General features: G+C 45.6%; 1 long non-coding RNA gene across 2 annotated transcripts in view; it reads right to left on the bottom strand.

Moving 5' to 3' along the window:
• Nucleotides 1-20,965, bottom strand: part of LOC112466828 — a 152,625-nt gene that overhangs the window by 66,283 nt on the left and 65,377 nt on the right. The window contains exon 1 of one of the 2 annotated variants that reach the window (XR_003042192.1): nucleotides 6,980-7,348. The exons of the other annotated variant lie outside the window; for it this stretch is intronic. This is a non-coding gene — a long non-coding RNA (uncharacterized LOC112466828). Of the gene's footprint in view, nucleotides 1-6,979; nucleotides 7,349-20,965 lie in introns of those variants that run through there. 2 annotated transcript variants of the gene reach the window in all.

The raw sequence follows: 20,965 nt of genomic DNA, 5'->3' as shown, positions 1-20,965 counted from the left end.
GATTGCATTGTATTCTAATGATCCAGCTATATTTGGGAGGAGATACACCTTATATGCCGTGCGTACGAGATTATAAGAAATATTGCTATTAATAGACTTTGAATTTTAGACTCGGAGTCTAAATGTAAGAAATATCTTGCTCGTTGCTGTGTCATTATTTTTGAAACAAATTCTCTCAATTCGTACACGATTTATTATAATATCCGCTGTTAAACATCAAAGTTTCGGACTAATCTTGAATGGAATTAATGTCACTAAACATCTTTATTAGGAATGCTCGCTGTTATACATTTTTTACGGCAGAATGTACAGTGTGCCCTCACTACAATATTACAACTGCGAATATTCTCGGAGAAATCTTTAATTGATTATCGAATTTAAAAAATTTTTGTACGCGACGATAATGCGGCGATCGATCGCTCTTTTTTTTTGCCGTCGGCAACCGAACGCGGCGATTTTATGGACTCGGTCGAATTATTTAACGTCGTACTTAACGTCGATCGGCCACGACTGTTGTACACGAGCGGGTGGTAGATTTATGGAGGGAAGATATACTCATGGGTCTCCCCATATCTGCTCGTAGTATTCAATTCGATATATGCGTCACGAGTTGGTGTACACGAGAGCTCATCACCTCTCTTGCACTCGTTTTAGAAGAATTCTGCCGTCGGTAGTCGTGCTAAAGTAACGTTTGTGATATCCGCATCTTTCCTATAGTTACGAATTTTTTCATAGAAAGAATGTCATGATATTATGCCACTAAGATAATTAAAGAGTTGAAGATGGATTAATGTCAAAATATTCAATGATAAGACGCAATCTTCTATGCTTGCAATAAAGATGTGCCGTTTTAGAGTTGACAATAACTAATTCTTGAAAATTGACTGCAAAATATATTTCTATAAGCGTGTACGTTGATGTAATTATATCAAGATATCAAGATTTCTTGATTTAATTAGTGATGTCTTCTACATGTAACGGTATAGGGTTAAAAATGCTTTTTTGGATTATTATTTAGGACAGTTGAAGTGTTGATTTGTAAACAGTGATTTTATATCTTCGGCAATGCAATGATTTGTCATGGCCTCTTGATTATTACATCTCTTGCATTCCATTCGGCAATCATAGATCGTGTCTATTATTGCACCATAAATTATAATTAGCGTAGCGTCAACGCAATGTATTTAACTAATAAATTCATTGTCCATTGTGTGCAAATTAATGTATGATAATTTAGTAGATTTTGCTACTAGCTAGAATTAGATCAATCCGAAAGGGGAGAAATGATGTTTGACGGAACGGATTGAAAAAGTGAACGAGAGTTATGCTCATATCGGAATTGCTAAATCCCTTATGACTATTAACACAAATGCAGATATAAGAGTATCATTCTGATCTATTAATTATTCCTATATTATAAACTCCATATCGCACCTGATAAATTAATTATTATAACAGCCATTTCTATTCCTGCATAATTACGCGTCGAGAATCAACATATTGCATTGTATATGACTATTATAAGAGTTCCTGCACGCGTACACATAACATGAACACACGGACACAGATATTAAAGTCATATTTTTTAATTATTGATCTAGGCTTCATTTAAATCGCAAAAAATGTAGTCACTTTTATAATAAATATTATGAGCATCCCATATATTGTTTACAATTATATAATATTCTTGTCGAGGATATTTTTTCACCACTTTTAAATTAATTTTATGCAACTGGATATATCTCAATAAAAATTTCATTTCTTTTTTTTTTATTTTAATTTCTACACGTTCTTTCATTACAAAATCACGCAATCGAGAGTTACAAAGGCGTTATCAGAAGTGAAATTTCGCAAATTATCGAGACGCGATAATTCGCCACGGTCCACCGGTAACTACAGCCCGTTCGCCGGTTATCCGGCGAAATCTCGCCTAGGTCTTCGAGGTCTATTAATTACCTTTACTTACGGGGCCGCTGCCGCACGTTGCAGTCGCCCGAACGGGGGAGGGTGGAAGGCTGTCGGCATGGGGGTAAAAGGCACTTAGAGTAAGAGTGTATAAAGCAGGCGCACCCTCTGCTGCAAGCGAGCGACCGAGCGACAGACGGGTGGCCCCTCTCTCCGTCGGGTAGAGTGGGGAATATTTAAAAAGTAATATCAATTACATTTGCATATTCACCACCCACTCATGACCCGCGCCACCGTCCGCCCCGTTCACCGCGCTGCCCTCCGCCGAGTCCCGGAGACCACCCCTTATAACACAGGGGCTGTATGTTTTGCCTCTGCCGTATATACGTGGATTGAGGAAGATCACGCTGACTTGATAAACAATTATAAAGCATTAATAAAAAAATATAATGAAGCTAAAGGACATTAAAAAGAATATCTATTTTAGATTTCTTCCCTTAGTGAGAAATATTCGAGATGTGGTTAGTATAATGTACTGTATAGGAAATAAAATTATTTCATCTGCTAATAATAATTGTATTGTTATCTCCAGTCTTTTTATTCAAGGTCTTTCTTTTCACGCTTATACGACATTCTCTGTATTCAGCTGTCATGCCTGCAGACGTTAACTGTCAGGTTTGTTTTTACCATGATGCAAAGATAACGGGAGTAGCTTCTTTATTCGATAGAGACAAGCATTGCATCGACGGGTAGTCTCATTGGATCTGTCGTTATCCAAGTCGATTTTCGTCGCAGGTCAAGCGGTGTTCGTGGTGAATCTTCTCGTCTCGAGATTCTCAAGGAACATCATATTTTTATGGAAACGAGGAATATTAAAGTGGGCGGTGGCGACATCGCCTCCCGTTTATTTGACGCGGTTTCGCAAGCTTGCCGAGCGAAAGAGAGAAAGAGTGAGGGAGAGGAAGCAACAGGGAGGACGGCGGCATCGTGCTCACGCGGTTGTGTATCGGTGTAAATCTTTGTTTGCAGGAATTTACGTAAGGGCAAAGCGAGTCTCGGCAACGAGGCGCCGCAATACGATAATGCGATAACGTTTCCCGTCCCGCGCCTCCTTCCCCCTGGCTCTGCCCCCAACCCTTGCTTTCGGCTTCCACAACCTCCCTGCCCCCTTTTCAGCAGGGATTTCGCCATTGTGCTTGGTGCCGATTGTTACTTCGCGCGGGCGTTAACATAACAATACGCAAATGCGCGGCCGCACTTTTCGGTTTTCTTATTCCTCCGCGCATTCACCCCTCTTTATCCCCATGTCTTTTTTTCCTCCTACGCTCCTTTTTTTTCTTACTTTTCACCGCGGCACTTCCGCACCGCGACGAATTTCGCGCCGGCGGCCGACGTGACTTGTCGACCTCGAGCGGTTTCCGTAGTCGAGTGTGAGAATAACGAGTAATCGGGAGAGCTATTACTTTTACTTTTCGCGATTTCATTCGTGAGGGATTAGCATTCCACGCGCATAATGGTTTATTTACACGAATACGTGCGGATTCGCGCGATCGTAAACGCGAACCGGAAGAGAGGAATCAATGGGCTCGCGGAGATGCGTATACGTGAATCGACAAGACTTGTAACGTACGCCTGTTACGTTTTAAATGCGAAAAGCGATACGGCTAAGAGAAACAGAAATTGTATTTATGTTCTTGAATGCGAAACGGAAATTTGATGCGAAATTGAAATTGGCAGGGCGATCTTCATCGCGATCGAAATCTCGAACGTGTATCGGGGGATCGCGCTCGCTCGCAAGGACCAACGAAAGAGAGAATGCGGCGAACCGCGATAAATTTGGCTCGAAACGTAGCCGCGCACCGCCGTGATTATTTTCATTACGGTATACAACGCGGCCGATCGCTATCTACGGCTTCCCACTGTACGGCGTAGCTTAGATTTCATGTTTTTTTCTTAATGATTTGAGCAATTAGCCACGCTGAATGCCCTGACTTCTCGTTCCAGTTCGCTCCCTCGTCTCCTCCCTCTTCCTTTTGCTAGTCGGGGAATTCGCCATGAGTCCTCCGTGCCGAGGACGAGCACGAGGGAAAAAAATAATGGCGTCGGCCGGCTTGTTATCGCGTCGAACGACGGCGCGCTCGCGCGTTATTATCTGCCGAGCGAGTAATTAGAGGAGAACTGCTCGCGTACGGGATGTACGCGCCGTGGAAATTGGTGGCATTGCCGATTACGCGTGCAGTAATAGCGATATTACGCGAATAATTAGCGAGACTGCGGAGCGTGGGTCGCGGAGCAGCCGGAGCCGGAGCCGGAGTAACGCTAAAGTCGAGCGATGTGGGATCCACCCAGAGCCACGCGATTATCGACGTTCTTTCCTCGAGCTTGTTCGATAAAAGCAACAATAATAGGATAATAATATTCTCACGTGGCGTACTGACGAGGGAAATTACGCGAATAATTAGCGGTGCCGCGGCGTCGCCGGTTGCAAACAGCCGGCCCGAATGACGCTCGACCCGCCTGCAGGCTCAGGTGGCTCGATCCGCTTTCTCTCTCTCTCTCTCTCTCTCTCTCTCTCTCGGAGTTTCCATTGTACAGCGTACAAGGGTGCATACATTACTTTTGTCGGGCCTCCCTATACCCTCCTCGCGGCACCCACACTGCGAGTCGCGGCAGGTGTTGTTTGCCGTACACCCTGTGGTACCGGCCCGGGTCCTCGTCGTGCTCACGCTATTCTTGAATTTATCGCCCGTGAAAACTCGTTTTCCGCGTGCAATGTGACGCCGATTACCGCCGAGGCCGTAATCGGGAGTCTCGCAAACGCATCCGCGTCGCGTCGCGTCGGCCGATGGTTGGTAGAGCTTGTACTGTGTTGACAGTAATGTAGCGGTATTTTGAAGTCGTTACACGCGCACATATACTTCATAAATTGAAACGAATCTAAAAATTTGTTTCCTATTGTACATACTTACACGGAGAAAATTTTATAGTAAATATTACTATGGTGTCGCACTAGCTGCGGACCATCAAGACGCACAGTTTAATCATAGCACTAAATGCTATGGACATAGTAAATTTTACTATAAGACTATAGCATTTAAATTGTGCGTCTTGATGGTCCGCAGTTGGTGCGACAGCATAGTAAAATTTAATATAAAATTTTCTCAGTGTATTTTCGTTTAAAGAACCGCGAACTATTTTAACTGAGAATAATTTTATAGCTTACGTCGATTATATATTTGTCTTAAATAATGTTTCTATAACACGTACAATTGCATTTACAAAAGGCCTGGATAATACGTTTAACATTTGTATATTTTTCTTGAAGAATATAAGGATTTTCCTGTTCTTTAATTTTCTCTTAATCTCCATTATATTAATCTTGATTGAACGAGATGGAGTGAAAATGGAGCTGATTGATCAGACTTTGATTTGGGCGCGTGTAACAAGCGTGACGGCGCGGCGCGCCGACGGCGGTCGCCGAAACGTTGAGATAACGATAAAACACGGGCGATATCTCACGGGTACCGCCATGGGAACAATTCGCGGCGTCCGTGTATATCGCTGTGTTACGAACTCGCCGCTTTATTTAGATTTGATTTCAGTAAAAAACCCCGTCGCGTACGTGACGGCACGTACGTATCGCGTCGCCGGGCCCGCCTCCGACGTTCCTCCGCCTTCTTTCGCTACCGTTCGTTCGTTTCACGATAGGGCGATTTCACGACTATCATTTTTGCAGCAGACGCCATCGAACTTGATGTCGAAAAACCGAGAGCGATCGTTCACGATCAAAGGCGCGAGTAGATGAAGGCGGCATATCTAAAGTTATCAGGTTTCCAATTTTGAAATAAAGTTAAGTTACAGTCATAATAGCACAATTTAATAACAATTCTGCGATGGACGGCATCAATCTTTATCCATTAAATCTGGTACGATGTTGTATAAGAATAATGGAACATGGAGAACGACAGTATTTGATTTTAAAGTTAAATCGATATGGCGCTTAATATATCACTGCGTAAGCTGATTTGGTGATATACATTAATAGGAGTAAAATAATTTATCCACGCACATAACTATTTTCTCCTCCTTTCTTTCATATTGCGTTGCAGAATCTTGCACGCGAGACGATTAAGAAATCTTTGTACGTACAGAGAAATTTACCAGCAATGGCATTCATGATGAAGAAAGCATAAAACAAACGCACGCGATAGATTCCTTGAAAGCCAAGGTTGCGAGGATTGTTCGTTCGTGTTCACGGAAAATAAAGTCGACGATGGAATTACATGGGAAAACGTTTTAAGCCGAGTGATGTTCACCACGAAAAATCTATCCGATTTCTCTGATAGGCGTGAAAGAGTGAAGCGTGTTCAACCTTGTAATTCGACGATGTAATGTCACAAGAAGCGTATATCGCCCGTCATTTGTGTGTACTTATCGTAAACACATCGCTAAAAGTAGAGGCGATGAAACGACGAGGACGGAGGAAGTGGAAGAAGAAAGGGAGGAAAAGGCATGAAGAAGATAAGAAAAGAGGAGGCGGATGGAAGGAGAAAGAGAGAGGCGAGGCCCAATATGGCCGCCGCGTCCTCTGCATTCCGGTCGTAGACGGTGAGGCGAGTAGCTGAGCGAGCCGAGCCGAGCCGAGCGGTCGGGCGCGGCTCCAAAGGCGAGTTTTCTCAATGCCAGTCATCTCCCGGAATGCGCTGGTACGCGCGTATCTCGTAGTTTGTATTCCCGCATCGCGCGCGGTGGACCTTCGGCAAGCGCGAGTCCTCAAGGAGGACGTCGCACAGTGCTCACGGTTTGGCTCGGCTCGACTCGGCTCGCCACTTCGACTCCGAAACGCGCGCGCGAGATATCGCTTTTCACCTAGCCGTTGGGTGTGCGGCCATTTTGGGTCCTCAAGGCGCCACCTAGCACACGCATGTTCGCTTTCCCGTCACCTGATCCTCCGACGTCGGAGGAAGGTCATCCGCTTGATGGTCGCGGTTCCTAGATTGACGATCGAGGCGACGCACCGGTACCCCGTGCGTTTCTAATAACGCGCCTTTTCCACTCTGACCGAGAAACGTACCTCTTTATCATGATCGTAACAGCCTGATGGAACCCGCTGATAACAAAACGGCGAACGTTGACCTCGCCATTCTGATCCTCATGAGAAATCTCATGGCACGTGGTCGTGATCGCATGCTCGAACACGTGATCACCTAGATTAACCCTGCTGCCACTCTCGCGGGATAAGGATAGGCACTTAGAAAATTCACTGAGAGATCGGTACTCCGTAAGATATGTCACGAGCGCGACAACAAGGACGAGGACGACGACGACGGCGTCGGATTTACCGGCTGCGAGACGAACCACGACGGGGTTCCTAGCAGACAGGGAGAGGAATACGAACTAAGGGTTCTATATCCATCCGACGAGCGACGAGGAGCCGGGCCGAGTCGAGCATAGCATAGGGAGCAGAGCAAGGAACACTGGCACCACTCCTGGTAGGGGTAGCCGACGTCCGTCCCGAGTCTTTCCTCATCTGCAAGTCGTATAACCGAGCTAATTATCAAGTTAATATGGCCATTCTGTATGGAACCCCGCGAGAGAGTGGGTGGAAGTGAGATGCTAGCAAGGGGTGGCGCACGGTGTGCGAGCAAGACGGCCGGAGGTACATTGATATTATAAGTTGCTTCAATCGCTGTATTCATTTGTAAACTAACCAGGCTAAATGTATTCACCACCGCGAGGCGGCGCGCCGATAGGCGGAGCCACGGGTACCCGGGCTACGACGGCGCCCTTCCTTCCTTCCTTCCTTCCTTCCTTCCTTTCATCCATCTACCTTCCTACCCTTACGCCATCGGCGTCGCCGACTGTTCTCTGTCGCGTCCTTTCTAGTCAGGTCTCGATACCCTCGTCCTTCGATGGTCCATCATCGCCATCGTTTACCGGATCGAGCAGGTTTCAAGTTGGAGGCAATCCTCGGCAATCCTCAGATTTGCGATTATTTCTTCGAAAAACGAAAATCTTCTTTATCGCGATCTCTTTATTGCAAAATTCAAGTCTACCAAAGATCAGATTAATTCAAAACAATATGGAGTTTCTGTTTACTGAAGATAATCATCAAATAATCAATATCTTGACAATATAGTTTTTTTTAAATATAGCTCTCTTTATATAATTTTCTTCTTTCCCTTAAGGGTTGAGTATCTCGCAATCGCGGTTTGCAGGCTAAAGTGGTGCCGATGCCGTAACGAAGTCGAGGGACGTTCCATCGGCGCTCCTGCGGATCTGCTCCTCTCGACGCGGCCATCCCGAATCTGGCGAACGCTCCGCGAGAGCGGAGGCGTACACACTCTGTCATTATATTTCATATATTCAAATTTTTTCCTGCGAGCGAAGCTAGCACGGGCGCCGGCGTGTATTATTATTCCGAAGCAACTTTACGCCCACCTCTTTCGCTTCCCTACCTTTCCTCTTCCTCGATGGCGCGGAGCATCGCTGCGGTTCGGGCGCTCCTATGACTACGACGCGCGACGACGACGAAGACGACGACAACCAACGTCGTCGACAACGTCGTCGTCTTACGGTTCGTCTCGAGAAGACCGCGGAAATATGAATGCATAAATGCATAAGTGCTCCCACTACCGCCGCCGTCGCGGGCCACCACCATCTGGTCCTCCCGCCTACTTCATTCGCGTCGTGATTCCAAGTTTCTTTCCTCGAAGATGCTTTTTGCCCTTCAACCTGCGCCCGCTGGAATTTCACCCGCACTCGCAGGTTGAATTTTTGCTTTTGCGGCAGTAGTCTGGATTCGCAGACGGTGGAAAGTATTGGATGTTTTATCTCGAGTTCCGACAGGAATATTGTAAACGAACTGCGGATAGAGTAAAATGATACACAAGAAGATATCCTCTTCTCATTCATGTACCCGAGAAAATTGATCGCCATTTATTTCCGTTCGAGATCATTCTACTCCTGTAATCACGCTCTCGAGAGTCTACACAGGACCCTTAAGATTCTCAATAGAAACAGTATTGTTATGATAGGTACGAGCCACTCATGTTCTCCAAAGTAAATAGCACGCTTGCACGCTCTCAGATTGTATTCCGGTATTAGTCGGGGGGGATATGAGCTTCCCTCTCCGAACGAAAAGAGAAGACGCACACCGGTGGTGCCACGAGATTAAAAGACAAATTAGCATAATGTGTGCCTGCGCGCCCCAGGCTGAAGAATTACGGGGATAGTCCGCCCGAATACTCTCCTAGTATCTCTGCATGCACTACGACTCTCATAATAATGAATCTTTTTTTTATAAGCTGCATACCTTCTTTGCTCTGAAATTATTGTCAAAGGTATTTGGATAATACAAAATTGAAACTATACAATCTCATTTTTAAAAGAAATTTCCATTATTTTTCTATTCAAAATTATAATTCAAAATTGTAAATCTTTTTTTATCACCATTAATATCTTTTATTTCATTAACTTTAAGACTTTAGTGATTTCGATTACAACGGCGATAGAAAAACGATATTCTCGATCCGAATGTTTTCAGTGTGCGGAGCGTAACGCGCCGCTATCACAGCGGACGGCTCCGTTGGCGAGTTTTTAATCAGGCATCGAGCAACGTGCTCGTCTCTGTCTGGTCGGCAACCAAAAAGGACCGTCGACCGTCGGCCGATGCAGAGAGGGAGTGGGCGATAGAAAGGGGAGACACGCGGGGGATGTTGGCGGCGATGCAAATAGCGCGTTTAATAAAGTGTCGCACGGCTGCCATTTGAATATTGTAGCATATTCACTTTTCTCATCGAGTCCGCGCGAGGAGGAGACGGAGGGTCGGCAAAGGGACGAAAAGGAGAACGAGAGAGAGAGAGGGGAGAGAGAGAAGAGAGAATCGGGGAACCGAGTAAGGTGGCAAAGAGAAAAGCGTAAGATAAGGCGAGGAAAGTTGACGGAGAAAATCCGCGGCCAAGGGGGGGGGCGAAACGGAGATCACCGGTGATGTTCTCTTGGTTTGTATATACATGCACACACACGTGAGCGTGTATACATGCAGGCAAACGCGTGTACGGGAACTGTCGAGCGAAAAGAGAACGGCGAATCGCACCTTCTTCGCTTCATGCATGATTCAGCCGCAGTATCTCATTTCATCTGCTGCCTCCTCCGCTAAACTATATCTCCTAATGGTAATGCCATTCCGCGGCACATATCTCTTTATATTACGTGGGCTGACTGGCTGGTTCACGGTTTCTTGGCTTGGCTATATCCCCGCACGAAAGTGCCACCACCACCGAACCCCTTTTCCACCCCTGTGGCTCGGTGCTCTAGCACCCTATCCTCTCAGACCTCGCTACGCCTTCCTCCGTTTACCACCTTCGAAAAGATCTACCCCTCTAGGTGCGAGCGGTGCCCTCGTCCCCCATCCCCCGGTTTGTACGCGCGCGTACGTGTGTTTGCACGGCGATTCTGTGTGCGTTCGTAGCACTCGGCTGGGTGAACGCGTTCGTCGTGGGCGCGCTCTTGAGCGCGGAGCATTGGGGAAGAAATAAAGAAAGAAATTGTTAGTTCTCGCTGTTTTAAATTACCATTTATTACGACACATAAACCCGACCTGGGCCGGGAAGTCCTACCAGCGGCCATCTTGTTCCACCCTCCTGTGGGGTGGGTAGCCGGGAGATCGCGGAGGAGGCAAAGGCAGGGTCGAGAACAGAGTCTATATCATCGTCTTCTGCTCTCCATCCCCGCTCGTGGTACCCTGCAACCCCCTCTTCCTCTGCGCGTCCCGCTTTCTCCCAGCATCTTTTCTTTCGACTTCTCTTTTTGACAGGCACGATCTCTCTCTGCTCTTACGCGATCTTCTACTTTCTTTCTCAGGGTTCGTATATCTCTGTACCGCGCGTAGGGTTGAAACCCTCAGTAATGATCATTACCTCCGGCATAGTGACAAGTGAGCTCGGGGAACCGGCGCTACGACTGCAGGAAATGGCCACAGATAACGCTGTCACAGCCATTTTTATATTATGACGAATGGATCATCTTTCTTCCGTTAACTTGGCCCCGCTGGGGCGCCAGGACCACAAAAGGGAACGCTGGTGATAGATTTCGTGCAACTGTTTCGCGCTCTTCCGGCAAGTACTTTGCTCTTGCTATCGCATTAGTATGCGCTCGTTAGTCGCAGTGAAAACAAATTCAATATTTTCTTTCTAAGAAATTTATTTTCCAAAAAAAGTTGTAATGTTAAAGACAATGTAATATATGTATATTTTTGATAATTACTAAGGGAATGTGCCACCATATTTTTAATATAAGAAAAGATCATACGTTTGTCTTTTATGACTATGAAAGTTGAGAAGAATAAATAAGCAGTTAAAAATTCTATTTAATAGAAAATAATAAAAAATTGAAAGGAGAGAAGGAATATCCCAGATAGATTTATCGAATTGCATCTCAATAAAGACTTTAGCACATTCATATATAGGACTGCATTTAGTCATTTTTTCTACGATAAATGATCCTCTATTTTTTCTGCGTTTCTTCGTCGAAAGCGGCAATCATAAAGATCCCAACGAAAAAAAAAGAAAATATCCGACTCGATAATGTTCCGTTTCGGATCTCATGGCGCCCCCCCGTCGCGGCCGGCGCGATGGCTTTTCTCAGCCCCTCGCTACGCGGCAATAACGGCACCGGGCAGTCTTTCATATCGTATCGGGGCAGCTCGTCTATGTGGAAATGCGATCACTTAGAACCGGCCTCGAAGTATAATTCGCCTACGTCTACGTAGATCGGCGTGCCGGTCGGTTGCGTCCATGTGAGCCCGAACAGATCTCGTATATTTTTTATTATTGGTCGATGGAGCCGGTCCCCCGAGGGCGGAGGGGGGTGGGACGAATTGGTAGCGGACGGGTAGGAGGTTTCGATAGCTGACCACTCGACTGGATGTGGATGCTACCGCTTCCTTCCCTCCTCCCGCTTGGCTTCTCATGTGTCCTTTCCTCCCTCGTGCTCCCCCGTTTCCTCCACCATGTTGCAAAAGGAAGCCGTCCGAGTGGACGCGCGAGCCTGTGTGGTCGTGTATATTTTTCGCTCGGTATACGCCGTTCTCCCCGTGTGTTTGCGCGAGTGCTTCCTCTACATATATATATGCGGCACGGTGAATCGCGTATCTCTTAGGTCGAGGTCGTTTTATTGAGTGTGGACGGCGGAGAAGCGATTCTCATGTTTTTACATCGAGGCAATTTTTCCATCTCGCCCCGTTGCCTTCAAGAACACGGACTTTCGACGTACCGAGACCGCTCTGGCCGTCTGGCTATTTCTGCCCCTCTCCTCCTGTCGCGAGTCTCTCGTCCCTTCTGCTCTCTCTTTCAGATCAGTCGGTCTCATCAGCCGATATCCATTCGTTCTGTACGCGACATGAAATTCGAAGGGACGTCTTAAGCCGACGTCTACATTCAGATTGCTATCGCCAGTTTGTGAATGACAGAATGGCGACTAGAATTGACGTCGCAAAGTATTTAATTCATATAATTTAAAAACGAGGTCATATGTGTTCAAGCAACTTCAAAACGGTTTTTAAGACTGCACAAATTTCCTCAAACATATTTAAGAATTTATAATATACTTGAAGTTTCCGAAGCCTTACGTATTTCAAAATGTTATCTTATCACAATTGCATAATTTGAAATACTTGAGTATATGATTGTAATAAAACATATGAAGAGTTAAGAGTAACAGAGTAAATGATTTTGGGAAAAATATAATCAGGTATCTCAAGGGCGCGAATAATTTCGCACTTAGGAAGGTGAACATTACGTTTCCGTCCCCCAGCGATATCTTCCGAGTGAGAGAGGTCTCCTGAACACGTAGTCAACCAGAGTCGACTTTCTGAAATCTAATCATTCCGAAAGAGACCGCGCAGTAGTCCCGCGAGCATTCGGGGATGAGACGGCTGCTCGTTTAATTCAATCGTCGTACACTGGCGGTCTGTCCGTTATTAACTTTAGCCGTAACCACGTAGTACGTAAGAGCCATCGCAGACGCGGTTGTTCTAGGATGGCGTTTCTAGCGAGGGTTGGGTGGTTTACGGACGCGGCTCTACCGAGAGAGAATGTATTCTCCTCGAAGAGGAGCGGAGTATCCGAAGGTAGTACCTTCATCCGGAAGATTCCTTCGAGAAGGCTCCTTCTCTCCTCGAAGTGGAGCCGCCGGTTGGCTCGCCCCCGCTTTCGGGGGCTGTTCGCCGACGAAGCCCGGGGATTGGTCTAGGACGATAGCTGTCCGTGCTTTCTCTCTCTCTCTCTCTCTCTCTCTCTTTCTCTCCCTCTTTCTCTTTATCCCTCTCCCTGTAGTGCCTCTCCTCGGTGGCTTGATTATACGTTGACCTAAGAAAATCAACCACCCACTACCCACCACCAGCAGCACCAGCGCCAGCCGCACGTCCTCGGCCTTCGTCCTTCTCCGACGATGGTGGCCCCGCCATCCTTTCGACCATCCGGCAGAGAGGAGAGAAGCTGCGGCAAGGTGCGTCGAACAAGCGAACCAGGTGGCCCGATCCTAACCTTCCTCTTCCATCGACGGGGTTGCACCGCCGCGCGATGAGAGAGAAAGAGGGCAAGAGATCAGGGAGGAGGAGGAGAGAGAGGGAGGGAAAGCGAGCGAAGGGTAACTCATCGCTTATGGATACTGATGACTCGCGCAATGAACTCAGACCGCGCTAAGGGTGGTACCGCTCTGCGGTAAACCCACCGTTCTTCCCTTCTCTTGTCTTCGGCATCCGCATCCCTCTTCTTCGCCGTCGTTTATGCTCCTCTTTCTACCCTCGCGGTTATCTCTCGGCGTTGTCCCTCTACCCGCCTTCCTCTGCTTCCCGACCTGCGATCTTTCAATAACATTTTCCCTTTTTCTCAAGCCAGTTGGGGGAAGATAGTGGAAACTGGGTGCCGCCGCCGCCGTCTTATGTATAGAACATGCGGGAGCTTCATTACGGCTCGGCGATCGTGTACGTGTGGTTATACACAGTAAAAGCGCTTGAGTTAATGCCTTTCAAGTGACAGATGGATTTGCTCGTACTTTCCGTAATAACATTCGACAAAACGTAGATCGTTAACGTAGATTGTTAACGATACAGCAGTATATTTATAGCATCTGTATATACTATAGTATATAACATATAACATTTTTAAGATGAAGAAAAAATAAATCTCTATTTATCTCAGAAAATTATTTCTACTTTTTTTTTTATTGGAATTGTGCATTATCTTGTTCTTTCAATCTTGCATAAGAAATAAAACAGGGAATATGGAACACTTTGTATACACACTCGTAGCCGATATGACTGAAACTATAGCGTTTTTACCTTCAAAGCACCTTTTGCTTAAACACCTTGACGCGGCCTCACGTGCACATTAAACGGGCGCGATATGCGCGGAATATCGCCGGGCTAACGAGGCGTTACAAACTGAATAGAGTAGAAATTCCGTCGCGACGCCGTCGGAGAAGCCCCGGCGTCGTTTTTTCCACGTACGGCTTGTCTCGTATACTTCTTTTCTCCGCCTCTCATGGCCATTCGTTTCTATTACCTCGCGTTAAGGGAGCGCGGCCGGCCGACCGGTCTCTCGGCCCCGAGGTTAGATTTATTTTCACTCCACGGATATTTTTTTATGGTCCCGCACGCGTTATAGACGCCGGCTTCTGGTAGTCCTAGAGGGAAGGAACTCGCACGCGCCCGATCCGCAACGCTCGGACTCTCACACGCGCGCGCACACGCACTGAATCATACGCCGGTGTGCACGTATTTGTCACGTGCGCGTGTACGAGCGGCCGAGCGGACGGGATCGGTCGTATAATAAACCCATAAACACCCCCGTTGTACGCCGAGAAAAAGTGCGCGCGGGGCGGTAAGCAGGGGACGAGAGACAGAGACGAGGCCCATCCCTCCCGAAAATGATACATAAAATGCCGCGCACACGCTCCGAACGTTAGCCGTGGATACACGCGGCGATACATCGATCGTCGCGTATCTCCGGAATAACTTTCGAGAGAGTCAGGTTTCGCCATCTCGGCGAGTCGAGGGTATTTCTCTTGTCATCGAGAAACGTTCGCCGTTCTTTCTTCACGAAGGTCAAGTAATCGCGTTGTTCTCTTATCTCTTCTATGCTCCGTCTTAAGATACAAAGGAAATGAGGAAACTTTGCACAAGTTTTTATTTACGGCAAGATATGGAAGAAATATATTTTTTCATGTTGTGAATAAATTAACATTTGTATATGTTTATAAATAGTTTAATGTTTTAAAATGGTGTTTGCGATATAAAATGACACGTGATTCAAAATCGAGTTTATGATACAAAATTGCGCACAATTCAAAATATCCTTTTCTAAAAAGGAGATGTGAAGTTTATTGTTGCCGCTTTTCCGCGATGCCGATTGGTTTTCTTGCTGCGCTTACTTCATTTGCAGCTGTCATTGTATATTTTGACAGTTGTGTATAATAGGGTTAATAGTGAAATGTTAAAGATAAATAGCGCGCGCGTAGCGCGCGTCTGTAGTGTCTAGTAAGATAAAAATCGCAATGCGATATATAGGTATCACATTCACTACGATTTTTAGAAGAAGACCGTAAACGTGATGCACAATTTTGTAAATCGTACATCTCTAAATTCAGCAGGCTGATTCTATAATTCTTAACGACAGTTTCGTTATCGTTACAGCTTGCTGGTCCTTGTCAATTCCGATATCATAATTTGATGAATTTAGGCGATAAACGTTTCTGATAAAAGGGGCAAATCCAATTAAGCGTACACCGGTAACGTCGACGGGAACGACCTTGCGAGCGCGCGATGCGTGCATGTTGCAGCGTGCATGCCTAGTATGCATCGCCGTGGACTTCTGCATTGAAAGACGCGGGAAGGTGAGGAAAAGACAAAAGAAAAAGTCGCAGGTGCGGGAGCGAGAAAACAGGGGAGGAGGGAGGGGAAAGGAATTCCTAAGCACCCGGAGCGCAATGCTTACCCGCGGTAACGTTTAAGCGTTGCCATAAGTAAGTACGAGACCTTAGCGCGCATCAAGGAAACAAACAGCTGGCGCGCGCAATATGAATTAAACATGCTGATTAATAATTAACAAGTTGCCGGCTCCTTGCCCGCGTGCAAGGAGTCCGCGTACCGGTGCATAGGACGGTGGGTGTTCTCCCCGTCCTTCTCGCGTCTTCGCTCGCTGTGTGCGAACGCTGCGGTCGATTAAATCTTACGTTCGACAGTTACTCGCGATCTTACTTCTCGCGTTACTGGCAACGAGGCGGCTACGCGAGATATTACATAGATATTACGAAAAACGTAATTATGACGTGAATGAGCGTCTCATCGAGTATAAGTACTTTCGCAGTAATTAGCCTCTCCCCGTGGTTTATTTTCTCGTAATATAACGCGGTGCATGCGTTTTTATCCGATGTGTTATCATTATTAGCTAATACATCAGTCTCGAAATATTACTGCGATTTGCTGGCGAATCGAAGATAATTCAATGTATAGTTGTCGAACAGATGAATCGAATGAAAGCGTTTCGCTTTCGCTTTTTTGTTGCCGGGTAGTTTCTCGCTTTCTCCACTTTGCGTGCGTAAAAATGACTCACTACTAAGAAATATAGACGGGATAGCCGTGTATCCCATTCAAGATAGAGAAAGAGAGAATTGAACGGAATTTAAAATTCCGTTTGAATTAATGATGCCAAAGGGGTGCGTCTGATCGTTCTCGTAATTATATCTCGACGGAAAGAATTCTGTGGCAGTGGTACCGCTTTACAGAAATCCGATCATTCTTTCTGTAAGGCGAGGAAAAAAGTTGGCCCGCGAAGAAGAAGAAGAAGCCGACGAGACGGCGGAGGGTCCGTCCGCCGACTCGCTCGCTCGCGCGCGCTCGCCTCTTCATGTTTATTAATGTCCCGTACGTCCGCATCTATCGATTCGCCGTTTCACTCTCGTTCCTCTCGCGAGATAATGATACTGACCTACGCCAGCTGTCGCGTAACCGTGGATTTAAATGGACTTAACAACGCCGGGGATAACCGTCGGCAGCCATTCAGGCAGGCTCTTGACACATTGACTGCATACATTATTGTAAACGTCGCTGTCGATGCGATCGACGCGGAGAAGAGATTGAAAGGCGACGGAATGACTGCGTTCAAGTAGAAACATGTGACACTGTCGAAGTATCTTGCCAACTTTAGCCCAATTCAAATGGAAAGAAATTGATTTAAAAGATTACGAAGAAAATTGCTCATTTGTGATGTATAAGGTATAAGGATATATTTCAGAAGCAAGGAGCTGGCAACTTATTAATTATTGATCAATATATTTATATGTATATAGCTTCACACGTTAAAGTAAGTTTCGCTTCAAAAATCAAATATACAACAAATAAGATTCCGTCGACTATTTCGGTTTAATCCAATCGTCGGGAAGCTTTGACAGTCATTGATAGCTCGACATTTTCATCAAAAGATATATATACATCAAATCAGTCACCAGAATCTGTCCATAAAATATCGTTCAGATGGTCTGAGACAACTTGTATATCTTTTTTTGGCATCAGTGACCTGAACTGGAAAGATTTGTGATAACGCGTCCAACAATTCTTCTCGCAGACTCGTTAATATCTTGTATCGAGAATAATTGCCGCTCGCACCCCGAACAGCCTTAACGTTAAGGTGACGAGTCCAGGAAGTATATACTTATAATTGCGGGGAAAGGGAGATAGAGGAAAGAGAAAGAGAGACAGCAGGCGGATGGAGAAGCAACACAACGAACGACACGAGAGCCTTAACGCCGTTGCTGTATGGATTAATTAGCGATAAGGCTTCTAATGAGCGGCAGGTGAACGAATAAGCGGGCGAACAACTAAGTACGCGGTGTTTCGTATCACGGTTGTTCAGTCTGTTTGATGCGTGAATTACGACGAGAAATATGGATGCGACTCTTTAGACAGCGCTTGACTCTTCCTCCTTGGACGAATCGTAAAAGAGAATCACGTTGATTATTTAGTTTTATAAAATCTTTCGATCTTCTATCTTAATTTCGTAGCACTAACTTTCCCAAGTATGTATTCGTAAGAATGACAACATTTTCTGCAATATTTATTTACGGAATAAACTATTATAACGAAAAATATTAGTAATTATTATCCTGCACATAAAACAGCTGAGAAAATATCTGTCGATATTAATGGTAATAGATTTGCTTTAGCTTAAATCACGACGTACTTAATCATGATGTGCAGAAATACCATGATCTTCCATAGGGTTAAGCTTCATTCAACTGTAATTATGTTCTCCAACTCTCCTCTCGTTTACATCGAATTACATTATGGTGCTAACAGTCGGATAATGTCGCGCCGTCTCTTTCTCTTCCTCGATCGTCCCGACGGGCGTAGCCCCGCGTCAATTTCGTCGCCATACATCCCAACGAAATTATGCAGTTACTTTTATGCAACGTGACATTACGGGAGAGACGGCAGACAAAAACGAAATAATGGCCGGCGTCGCGGCGGCGTACGCGGTTATGGTGCATACGAGCGACGGCGGCTGTTGGGTAGACACCTTAAGAGGGCCGGGGAGTCACGTCCCGTGAATTGTGGGCCACGTGACAGAGGCGTGAGGCGTGATCGAGGTGCGACGCGATGGAACAATGCCATCGGAACTCTTCGAGGAGGAATGCCGGTACGCCGCGCCCATCTTTTCACGATCTGTGCCTCGCTCGCCTGCTCGCTCGCGAATCCTCGCCGATGCGAAGTGACAAACGGTTGACAATCGGGACACTGTCGCGGTGGAAATCGGTGTCTCAAATCGATCGCGAGAGTGACTTTGGAGTCATCGTGAAGTTTTACCGTTCCGCATCTTAGCGAGGCCGGCGCCTAACGGGACCGAAAACTTCCACGCGTTGAACTTCCAGGCTGCTCGCGGCGGACCCGAAACTTGTCGCCGCCGTCGTTTTTATAATTTGTGTTTTGCGAGTCACTGATTGGAATCGTATTTTACGCAAAAAGTAGATAACAATACGTAATAAAATTTCTATTATGACATTTTAAACGAAGCAAGAATTAATTTCTTAATGAAAAATATGGAAAATTTAGGAACGAAATATTGGCTTTATCTAATAAACCTACATTTTAAAAAGACTTTTTTCAGGATTTTGCAAAGAGGATCGCTAACCGGACATCGTTAGTACACGAAAGTCAGCCTGTGTCGTTTATGTAAACCGTAGACCACGCACCTTTACGGCGTCATTGGCCCCTAACGGGACCAAGAATTTCCACGCGGAGCTCGATAGTTGGCCGTGCTCGAAGTGCTCGATTTATACCGCGAAGGTGTAAATAGGGTTTTATAAGTAGTATGCGCTCGTCATGCCGCCTTTCTTTAACGAAACTATTAATCGCAGACGCTCAATTCTTACAAAACGAGAATTACTTTCGCACGTAGAATAAAGTTCGTCCTTTTGTTTTCAAGTTTTCTTAGATTTAATTGAACGCGAAGCAAAGACATAGACTTTACTTATACGTTTAAAAATAATTCTAATTCTTTAATTATCTCTGTACATTAATATTGAATAAATCTCTTCATACAGAAATAAAAACTCAATTAGACGGTTATACTTAATGCCAAGTGCGGTGCAAATGTTTGTTGTCCTTTGCATCTTTTTGCTGCACTTTTCTGTATCGTTTCCAATTTCATCGAATGTCCGCTTATTCATTTTAGTATACAAAAAACACAAGACAGCACAGCTAATAAGGAACGGAGTTATTTTTCTCCATCCGTTTCTCGTATGCCGCAAGTCGTAATCGAAAATTACCGCGGTACGCCAAATTCGTCGAGCGCTAAAGCGATCCGCTAATGCCCCTCTCCTAATGAAGCCATCCATCCTCGACATGTAGGTAGCCCGGCATACAGCTGTCGATCGATGGTCCGTTTTCCAGCGCCATAATGGACCGTGGCCAACCACCGCGAGCCGTAAAGCGAATAAGACTGCCTATACGCGCCGCGGTAAATAGGTACCGGCCGTGTCACGCGCGCTATAAGAATGCGATAAGACGCGTGACACGTCGCCGTCCCGCTTGCGGACAATACAAAATCCGTCGTCGTCGTTGTCTCGTCGGCGTTCCGTTCAGTTCCATTCTGAGAGACCTCGCCATTGTGTCGGCCCGATCCTCGATGATACCATACTTGAAGAAGAGCCTCGGGCCGGTCTGTCTCGTGACCTTATTCCACTAAAATATACGCGACATGCATGTCGAATGAGTGTTAACCACGCCGGTTTCTACGGCTCGTCAATTCTTGTCCAGGTTCATTGGCGTTCCTACTTTTGCGAATCTCGGATCAAAATCGTCGATTTTAAATAAGGGTAGTTGTAAATCCTGATCTACATGCCATCTACATGAAAATGTAGTTAGCTCATGAGCGCATACTTACACAGCATATATTTATCTAGCAATTACACGTATCTATGTCTGGATATTTTTATCATTTTAGTCCTTAAATAAGTTAGAACGCGAATTAAAATCAAAGAATCAAAGATAAAAATATTTTTCATGTATTATTTCTGATTCTAATTAGCGTTATACTTATTTAAAAAGTAAAATAATAAACCAGACATAAGTCTTAAGTGTCTCGGCATTGGTACATTTACCTTACTGATTATGGTAAATGGTACGTGATATTGCTACGATAATAGCTAAAGTACTATGAACTTATGGTCGAGATTAAGCTAACCGAGTGATATTCCCACGGGAACAATCACACGTCTCACAACCATGGGCACGTTAATCACCTTTTCCAAAAATGGATGACTAAAAACCTCAGCTGTTTCTGAGAACGATCTTTTTAAGCCAGGAAATGAATTTAAGATCGTCTTTAAGACCGATTCCGTCGTAGCCACGTTTTTTATTTGATTCGTTCACAAAGAATCAAGTCGATATATAGTGTCGAAGTAATCCTCCTCGTATCAAAGTAACTGATGACGTCTCGTCAGGCATCGGGACAATAAAGATTATCTCGATGGTCGAGGGTGCAAGAATGGGTGTTACCTC

Source organism: Temnothorax curvispinosus, unplaced genomic scaffold (assembly GCF_003070985.1).
Source record: "Temnothorax curvispinosus isolate PA1 unplaced genomic scaffold, ASM307098v1 QBEX01016584.1, whole genome shotgun sequence".
NCBI classification, from domain to species: domain Eukaryota; kingdom Metazoa; phylum Arthropoda; class Insecta; order Hymenoptera; family Formicidae; genus Temnothorax; species Temnothorax curvispinosus.
This window is presented reverse-complemented; position numbering and strand designations above follow the sequence as displayed.